The sequence below is a fragment of the Meriones unguiculatus genome, assembly GCF_030254825.1.
Source record: "Meriones unguiculatus strain TT.TT164.6M chromosome 13 unlocalized genomic scaffold, Bangor_MerUng_6.1 Chr13_unordered_Scaffold_28, whole genome shotgun sequence".
In the NCBI taxonomy this organism is placed as follows: Eukaryota; Metazoa; Chordata; class Mammalia; order Rodentia; family Muridae; genus Meriones; species Meriones unguiculatus.
In genome coordinates, this window is record NW_026843644.1 from 9,318,836 (window position 1) to 9,329,347 (window position 10,512).

Sequence of the window (10,512 nt, forward strand, 5' to 3'; positions counted from 1 at the left end):
TCAGTAAAATACTTGAAAACTGAATCCAAGAATACAACAAAAATATCATCCACCATAACCAAATAGGCTTCACCCAGACATGCTGGGGTGGTTCAGTTTACAGAAATTCATCAATGTAATCTACCACATAAACAAACTGAAGAGAAAAAAAAAAAAACAAAAAACAAAAAAAAAAACAATGCATGATCATTTCCTTACATGCCAAAAAAGCATCTGACAAAATCCAACACCTATTATTCATGTTAAAAATTTAGGAGAGATCAGAAATAGAAGGCACATACCTAAGCATAGTAAAAACAATATACAACAAGCCTATAGCCAACATCAAACTAAACAGAGGAGAACTTAAATCTATCCCACTGAAATCAGGCACAAGGCATGACTGCCTGCTCTCTCCATATCTCTTCAACATAGTATGTGAAGTCATATATCACACTGCAAGGAATTTAACCTATGGTAGCACTAGATCTCAGAATATAAAGAATATTTATTTAATCTTTCAACATTTTATTGTTTTTAATAAAACATAAAAAGTTTTGTTTGTTATCCAGTTGTCTAAGGATTGGCCTTTTTGAATATGATAAAAAAATAGTAGATTCTCATCATTATATTAATGTATTTTCATTTTGACTTTATATTTTATTATAAAAATTTTCATTTTTAAAAAGAACATAATTATCTCACTATACCTCTTCTTGTTCTTTGCCTAGAACATCTTCTTGAGCCACTTTATATCTATTCTCTCTCAAATTCATGGCGTCTTATTTATTATATGTTTATTTGTGTGTGTGTTTGTTTGTATTAAAAATACAACCTGCACATGCCAGGTGATATTACTTGTCTATGTTATCACACATTTGAACATAACCCTAAACAGGCAACCATATTTTTATTTACATCAACTTGCTTTTTCTACTCTTGTTGATACTGAAGATGACAAATGTAAGTGTTATAAATGCAATTCTATTTCTCATGCACTCAAGAAATAATCATACATGTACTTTTTCTGGAGTTATCTTCAGGCAAAAATCATTAGGTTTGTTTATTGCAGAAATAAAAATCAATTCTGGACAAGTGGAGATCTCACATTTAATGGGGAACCTATACCATGGAGATAGCCATGTCATGCACCAAAAGGCAGGTTTTTTTATTTTAGTAGTTTTCATCTGACACAATAACATGAGAATTGCCACTCAAATCTTCACACATTTTGTGGCATCAGCAGTGATTACTAATGGATTCAGGGATGAGGGAAAGAGACATGGAGAACAGCATTGCATTATGACACCATAGTCACTTAACTTTCCCCTTCTACATTCCCAAGCAGTTGAGGAAAAGTATTATTTTTCTACCTGTCTGGTTGGAAATGTGCCACTCTGGACAAAATACACAAGAAAAGTAGCAAATGGGTCTTTCTTCTTGTAGAACTTTCCAGAATCCTGGACCACAGCTCTGTGTACATACAGATTGAGGAGTCTGAAGGCAACACAGAAAAACTGGTCATAATATTGAACATTAATTTAAAATACTTTTGGCTAAGTAACTTAAATGCTCATACTCTAGGTAAAGTGTATGTATTTTTTGTGTGTTTAACTTTTTTATAATTTTTATTTTTTTATATTAATCACAAGCTCAGTATCCAAGTGGGTTACCCTAGTAAAGGGAACAGCGACTATTTCTGACAAGAACTCAATGACTGGCTTTTTGACCTCCCCCTTCCCTCTGAGGGAGGAGCAGCCTTGGTAGGTAGATGAGGACATTGCAACCAGTCCTGAAGATACCTGATAATCTAAGGTCAGATGGAATTGGAAGAGGAATTCTCCTATCAGTGTACTTTGAAAGGGGCAAGGAGGATATGAGGGAGGAAGGGTGAGATTGAGAGGGAATGAGGGAGGGGTTACGACTGTGATACAAAGTAAATTGTATGTATTTATGGGGAACTCTGAGGTTATTATATGTGAGTGTAGAATGGAGATTTGAAGTTAGCTCACTTTCCATTATTAAGTGTTCAACAACCATTTATGGTGATCAAACTGTGACTCACTTCTGCCTCACCTTTGTGAAATGTATAAGGCATCCACATATTCTCTCCTCTGAGGCAACAAGTCAGAACTCATTTGGAAGGGTTGGATTGTCAGACAGAAACCCCATTTCTCTCGCCTTATATTACACAATGAAGTTTATAATTCTTTACAAATAATTCCCTTTATATTAAATGCTGAAAAATTTCCCAACCTGATTAAAGTTGCTTGGCCACTGAATCAGAACTTCATTGATGAAAAAGCCTTGGTCTTGTGGACTCTTGAAGACAAATTCTCCCACTTTAAGTATTAATAAATTTTGCTTACTCTATGAAATAAACTTCTGTATATCATATGTTTCCATAATATTCTTTTTCTCATCAAAGCTTATTTCATCTCCGGCAGCATTTATCACTTTAATTTTCCTCAAAAATGGATGCAGCTGAAGAGAGACAAAATTAGATATGAGTGGCCTATACAGATTACTCATTGAACTCTAAGAGAAATTCATTTTCACTCCCTCTGACATGGGTTTCTTTTTGAAGGTGCTTAGTTTGTTTAGGTGTCTCTCCAATTATGTAGCAAGATTAATATTATTCCCCATGGAAGTAATGCTAGAGCTCCTAAACACAAGTAGAAATATCATCTATGAGTTAGAAGATAGTATAGTGTGTAGCATGTCCTTAGTTGGCAAAATGTGTCTTTCTCCAGCACCAGAAAAAAATATTTCCACTTAAAAGATGGAGATTTGAAGAGGATCCAAAATGATGGTGCCGAGTGTACATGGTTACTGAGTGCTAGGACTCTAGTGACTCCACAGCAAGTGAGAAGCTATGCTGTGGACCCCAAAATGCCAATGTCTATGCTTCCCAGCTTTAAGGTACACTAGAAGGAAAACCCCAAGCAAAGAAAGTTAACCACACCCAAGAAAACAAATAAAATATAAAAAAGCACCATTGCTGCAAAACCAAAAGGAGAGAAACACAGAAACTCACTACAACCATAAAAAACAAAATTACCAGCACTAGCAAACATTAGTTATTAATATCACTCAACATCAATGGATTCAATTCCTCAATAAAAAGACACTAACAGAATGGATATATAAATAGAATTGCTGCATACAAGAAACACATCTTAACAAAAAAGGAGGACATTACCTCAGAGTGAAGGGCTGGAAATAGCTTTTTCAAGGAAATGGACCCAAGAAGCAAATTGAAAGAAGCCATCCTAATATCTAATAAAATAAAATTTTAACTGAATTTATTCAAAAGATATGGGAAAGGATACATATCATAGTAAAAGGATACATATCATATCAAAAATCCACCAAGATGATGTCTCTATTCTGAGTATTTTGCTTCAAATACAAGGGCACCTACATTTGTAAAAGAAGCATTACTAAAGCTTAAATAATACACTAATATATCCACAGTAATAGTAGGAGACTTCAAAACCCCACACTAACCAAAAGACAAGTCATGAAAACAGAAACTAGATAGAGAAACAATTAAACTAACTGATGCTCAAATCAAATGGATCCAATAGATATCTACAGAATTTTCACCCAGACAAAAATGGATATACCATCTTCTCAGCACCTCACAGAAACTTCTTCAAGATTGCCCATTGACTTGGTCAGAAAGCAAGCCTCAACAAGTATAAGAAATTTGTAATAACCCCTTGTATCTTATCAGACCACCATGGATTAAAGCTAGAGTTCAATAACAATGGAAACAATAGAAAACCTATAAAACTAACAGAAACTGAATGACTCAGTGGTCATTGGGTCAGAGAAAAAATAAAGAAAGAAAATATAGATCTTCTAGAATTCAGTGAAAATGAAGAGACAACATACCTAAACTTCTGGGACACAATGAAAGCAGTGCTAAGGAGAAGGAAGGTTCATAGCATTAAGTGCCTTTCTAAAAAGAATTAAGGAATTCTCATAGCAGCAATTTAAAAGTACATGTAAAAGCTCTAGAACAGACTGAAGTAAACACCTAAGAGGAGTAGACAGGAGGAAATAATCAAACTCATAGCTGAAGTTAGTGTCAAAGAAAAAAATGGGAACAATACAAAGAATCAATGAAACCAAGAGCTGTTTTTTTTTGAACATCAACAAGATAGACAAAGCTCTAGAGAAGCTGACAAAAAGGGAGAGAGATAGTATCCCAATAAACAAAATCAGTTATGAAAAGGGAGTGTAACTCCAGAGAATCATTAGGTCTTATTTCAAAAGACTGTATTTCACAAGTTTGGAAAATCAAAAGGAAATGGAAGATTTTCCTGATATATGTCACTTGCCAACATTAAATTAAGATAAGGTAAGCAGGTTAAACAGTCCTATAACCTCTAATAAAATAGAAGCTGTCATCAGAAGTCTCTCAACCAAAAAATCAAGAGCCAGATGGTTGTAACATGGAATTCTACCAGACTTCCAAAGAGGACCTCATTCCAACACTCCTGAAACTATTCCACAAAATATAACAGAAGGAATATTGCCAAATTCATTCTATGAGGCTACAGTTACTCTAATACCTTAAACCACAAAAGGACCCAACAAAAAAGAACATTTCAGAGCCATTTCCCTTACAGACTTAGATGGAAAAGTACTCAATAAAATACTAGAAAACCAATCCAGGAACACATCAAATACATCATCCACCATGATCAAGTAAGCATCATCGCAGGAATGTGGGGATGACTCAACATATTTAAATCCATCTCTGTAATTCAATGGAAGAAAAAAATAAACATGTTTATCTAATTAGATGTAAAAAACGCCTTTGATAAAATCAAGCACCACTTCATGATAAAAGTTCTGTAAAGAGCAGGACTACAAGGCCCATACATAGACATAATAAAGGTAATATATAGCAAGCAGCCAAAATCAAATTAAATGGGGAAAAATTCAAAGCAAATACACTAAAATCAGGGTCAAGACAAGGCTGCCCATTCTCTCTCTCTCTCTCTCTCTCTCTCTCTCTCTCTATATATATATATATATATATATATATATATATATATATCTTCAAAGTAGTACTTGAAGTTCTATCTAGAAAAATAGTAAAACTAAAGGAGATCAGGGGGTCCAAATTGGAAAGGAAAAAGTAAAAACATCCCTATTTACAAATGATATACTATTATATATAAGTGACCCCAAAAATTCTACCAGAAAACTTATACAGCTGATAAACAACTTCAGAAAAGTGGCTGCTATAAAATTAACTCAAAAAATCAGTAATGGCCTGAATACAAATGAGAAATGGGCTGATAAAAAAATTGTGAAAATAGCATCCTTCAGAACAGCCAGAAATAATATCTTGGTGGAATTCTCCCCAAGCAAGAGAAAGACTTCTGTTACAGGAACTTCAAGTCTCTTAAAAAAGAAACTGAAAAGATATCAAAAGATGGAAAGAGCTCCCATGCTCATGGCTTGGTAAAATTAACAGAGTAAAAAGGACCGTATTAGCAAAAGCAATATACGTTATAATTCCTATCCAAATAACAACACAATTCATCACAGACCTTGAAAGAACAATTCTCAATATTATTTTGAACACCAAAAAATAATAACTCAGCATTTCTGTGCAATAAAAGAACTTCAGGCCACAGAGGAAGACAATGCAGTCAGTCTTGATGAGACCTGATGTACTAGGGACAAAGGGAAGGGAAGAATGACCCCCCCCCAACAGTGGGCTTGAGGAGAGACATAAGAGGGGATGAGGGATGTAGGGTGGGATTGTGAGGGGATAAGGGAGGGGGCTACACCTGGGATACAAAGTGATTAAACTTTAATTAATTCAAAAATAACTAAATCAACAAACCTCTCTCCCCACACACAAATAAAGAGATTGTTTGATCAATGGAATTGAATTGAAGACCCAGAAATAAACCCAGGCACCTATGGACACTTGATTTTTTTTTTACAAAGAATTCAAAACCTCTAATGGAAAAAAAGAAGAGAGTATCTTTAACAAATATCTCTGATCCAGCTGATGCCTACATGTAGAAAAATATCAATAGTCCCATATTTATCAATCTACACAAAACTCAGTTCAAAGTGGATCAATGACCTTAACATAAAAGCAAACACTAAATCTATTAGAGGAGAAAATAGGGAAGATCCTTGAATTCATTGGCACAAGAGACAACTTCCTGAACAGCACACCAACACCCCACGAAGTAAGATTTACAATTGATACATGGGACCTCATGAAACTGAGAAGATTCTTTAAAGCAAAGGACCCTATTAATTTTATGATCTTTTGACATTAAATATAGATTGAATTTTATGTGAAATAGCAGCTTTGGATATGGTCATTATGTCTAAAGCTTATTTCAATTGGTATATTCCAAGAAAATATAAATTTTGATTACTGAACTTGCTATATTTTGACATTAATCACATATTTATATTTTAGAATTTCGTGTCAGGTTAGGAAACATTTGTTGAAACACATTCTAATTTAATGTCTTCAAATCTGTGCTTTGAGTTTCAAAATCATGTCAGATAGTTATAGACATATATAGATATCCTATGACAAACCCTTTTGCATTTTAATATATACTTTTAATTATAAGAAGAAAATGATCTCTTGGTTAACCACAGTAAATTGCTTACCAATAATATACGATCCTGGTGATTCCCTTGCTTATGAATGAGGCTTACCTGCCATGGTAGAATCTCACCCTTGTTTCTGTCATCCATAGGTCCCATTTCAGTTTTGGTCAACAGCATTTTATGGAGGGCATGGGCCACTGCATATACTGCATTCCATATGGAATAGCTGGGCTCAGAAGTAGTCATCACATCATTTATTTCATCCCCAGTCTTTAGGGAAATATTCGCTGGAGAGGGTTTAAATTTTTCACATAGAAAACCAAGAGGTGAACAATCAAAATTGTCAACCCAGAATTTAGAGAAGTAAGAATCTCCTGGGTACTGGGAGGGTGTAAGTGCCTCAAGAAAGTGCTTGAAGCCAGGGATACTTCTCCTCTTTGAAAATGAGAAACTTCCTCTGAAAATATATATCCAAAAATTCCTGTCATTGAATGTAGATTCTAAATATGTCAGGTGTTGCTTTGCCATGATCCACACCTTTATTCTTAAAAAAAAAAAATTAATGTATGGGAGGGAGATCACCAAGTCATCCATATTATCATAGAATAAAATCACATTTACTTGTATATGTTGGTACAAGTTCAGCAATCCATAATCATAAAATATTCTAAATTTTGAGTTATCAGTTTTTCTGTAAAAGCCACACAGATATCTTCTGAAACAATCTTTACTGTTAGGTCTGAGAGAAACTCCCTTCCTCTCCCATCATCTGACGCAAAGAGCCCCAGCCACCTCCAGCCAAAGTGGAGCAATAAAGAGATCAACACTTGGGTTAGAGCTCTGTCTTTAGGAGACAACTGATAAAGGGTTGGGAATGTATCTTTGTCACTTAGCATGGAATCAAAGGGACCATATGTGACCTGAAGAAGCAAAGGAAAAAAAAAGTGATTCTTGAGTTTCACATATTTGGAATCATAACCCGGAGGGAGGAAGTGAGTTCATTCTTTGCATATGAGAATCAAAGGACAGAATATTGGTGAGGAGCTGTCTTCTCTGAGATTAGCTTGTCTCTCTAATCACGTGATGGAATATGTTGTTTTTTTTTTTTCAAGTACCATGAGCTCCAACGTTACTAAGGTATCTGGAGTAAACAATATTCTGTTCACTGTCTTTGAAAGACCTGATAGATCTCCTTTGTTGCAATGACGATGCAACAGAGTATCTGATGTAGTGAAAGACTGCAGAAAGTACTACCAAGTACTTTCTGGTCATATAACAGCATATTTCTCAGAACCTTCAGCTTTAGAAAAGCAAATAGAAAAAGAGACTGACAAAATTTTTAGAGATTCAGTTACCTAAGTTAAAATGGTACAAGTTGTAAAGATCTAAAATCACATTTCCAGGAGTTATTGCATTATTCCTGTCTAATGATAGATTTGACTGAGGAAAAAAAAAAGTCTCTGAAACAGATGTAAATTATTCTGTTTCATTTTTTGTTACATTAGGATAAAATACATTTATTAATTGTTAAACTGAGTGATAACAATCAGAGTTACACTGTGGTTTTATAATCTTCATTATTCCAGACCCTTGTGCTCACACAGTATTTTTCTCTGTTTGTAGTAATGGCGGCTGATGGATACCTTTCTTCAGTGTAGCCTGGAAAGAGTCAATTGTGGCAATCTATTTAAGTGGTTGGTCTCTGTGAATGCTGCGCTGAGATCTACTTTCCTGAATGAGATTGTTAATTCCTTGAAAGATTTTCATCCATGATGACATTGAAGATTGTTCTAAATTTAGTTACATGTCCCAGACTTTCTTTTTTCATACATCAGTATTGACAACTGTAGGAATTTTGAGACTGTTATATGCTTTCTTTGGTACTTAGGTATCTTTGTTGTACAATTTGGCTTATGATAAAATGCAGCCTTACTATCCACAGTACATCTTCCAGTGTTTGACAATAGAGTCATGGTTTCCACTAAGTGATCTGCTTAGAAATTTTCAGAATGTACTGAGCATGATTTTTATGACATTCTTTCTACTGTTAACCATTGCCATATCAAAGTAATTCATTCACTGCTCTTTTAAATCTGCTTATACTAAACATAAAACACTTCTCTGTTTTCTTTTGTTTTTGTCAGTTTTGACCTATGATTGTGCACCAAAATACTTTTCTAACTTACTTGTGGGACGTTTTAGAGCTCTAAAAGTGTTCCAATTGCAGCAGAAAATTCTGACATGGTTCCTGAAATGATTCCTAGAGCTTTGTGTTGTGTTTTGCATTCGTAGTTAGGAACATACTCAGTTCTTCCAGACATTGACATCAGAGGGCCTTCCAGGGGTTTTTTTTTTTTTTTGTTAGAATTAAAGGCGTTGTAGACATGGAAATCCAAGGTCACAATGGGAAGCAGTTGTGAGTCCTTATTGATCTGATCAATGGCAAAGTATAAGGTCATCAAATATATAGATAGTTTCTCCATTTCGGTCTAAACCAGAAGAACAGAATGATGAGTGTCGTCAGCCCATTTTGTCAGAAACTCTTTATCAAATTCAGGAACCTAGAAGTGTTAAGCCTTGACTTTTACTGTGACATGTACAGCTTTTGTGAATAAGCCCCTGACGAATCAGGAACATCATGGAATGGCTCTTAAACTCTCAGAAATTGAACTATAACTAATAATGGTTTCCTTGCTGAAGATTTTGTGGATAAAGATTTTGTGTAACTTTTTTATGTCCTGTGACTGCTGAATATATAGGTGTTTATGATGTTTCTCTTCATGGAAACATTGGAATATAGAGGAGTCACTAAGGTGTTCACTGGGAATGTGAATAAGAGCTTCATGTCCTTTTGTTTTGCAATTATTCATTTTCATAGTCATTTACAAAAATTCTAACAACTTTATTTGTATGCACTCTTGGTGTTAAAGTGTTGCATGGCAGGGTGGATAGATATCCAGGCATCTAGGAACACTGACCCCTTTTTGTACAAAGAAGAGTATCAGTCTCAGTGCACACAGGAGGTCCTGGAACCATCTGTAGCTCTAGGTCATGAGATCCCTTTTGGAATTTAAGACCACCAGGCACACATTTTGTATTCACACAAGAAGGCAATCACTCAAGTACATGAAATAAAAATAAATAAACCTGTGTAAAATAGTGTTTTGAGACTTCAGAAATGACTGAGATGTTATGAGTACTTGCTGCACTGTGGAGGACTCTGATTCAGTCACAGTAGCCACATTTTGGATTTCCATACCATTTAACACCAGTTCTAGGGGTCCTCCTCTCCTCTCTGCACACACCAAGCATACCTGTGGTATACAAACAAACATGTAGGCAAAACACACACAAAAAAGCTCATAAACACAAAATAAAAATACAAAATAATTTTATAAAAATGTAAAAAGTAATAACGAAAGGAAAAGTGTTTCTATAAGTTTTCCATCTAAATTGCTGAGTAGAGTTTCCTGGGTAAGGTAAGGCAGTGAAATAAAAGAGTAACTTATCCTAGCATAAGAAAAAAAAAGAGGAAAACACAAGTTCCATAAGGTAGTAAAAAATTACTAATTATAGAAGGAAATGGAATTTTGGTGCAGGTAGTTGGGCTGAACTGTCTCACTCATAGACGTCCATGTTTGGGGATGGGTCTTCATATGCTTCTTTCCAAACCCCTGGTAGGTGAGAGCTTGCCTGGCCCAATAGAGGCAGAGTAATAGAAATCATTAGCTTGAAGTCCACTGGTTTCTACTGAAGGAAAGATTATGCCTTCATTCCTGCCATCACCAAGTAGAAATTCATTTGGTTGCAATATATTAAACTGAGATCTATGGCTAGATGCTGTGAAGAGAATCTATTGTTCTAAACCATGCAATTAGCAACCATTGACAGAGGGAGGATTAGTCTTTCCCAGGAATTACTCAA

At 35.0% G+C, this 10,512-nt stretch overlaps 1 long non-coding RNA gene across 2 annotated transcripts; it reads right to left on the bottom strand.

The window, feature by feature from the left end:
- Positions 1 to 1,001: 1,001 nt before the first annotated feature.
- LOC132650659 (uncharacterized) lies at positions 1,002 to 9,979 on the bottom strand. Of its 2 annotated transcripts, XR_009588886.1 has the most exons (5): positions 9,848 to 9,922; positions 8,775 to 9,077; positions 3,182 to 6,875; positions 2,349 to 2,463; positions 1,002 to 1,476 (listed from the first exon to the last, which is right to left on the bottom strand). It is a non-coding gene; the product is annotated as an uncharacterized LOC132650659 (long non-coding RNA). The 2 variants fall into 2 exon arrangements; XR_009588885.1 differs by having other exon boundaries at positions 8,775 to 9,979.
- Positions 9,980 to 10,512: the final 533 nt, after the last annotated feature.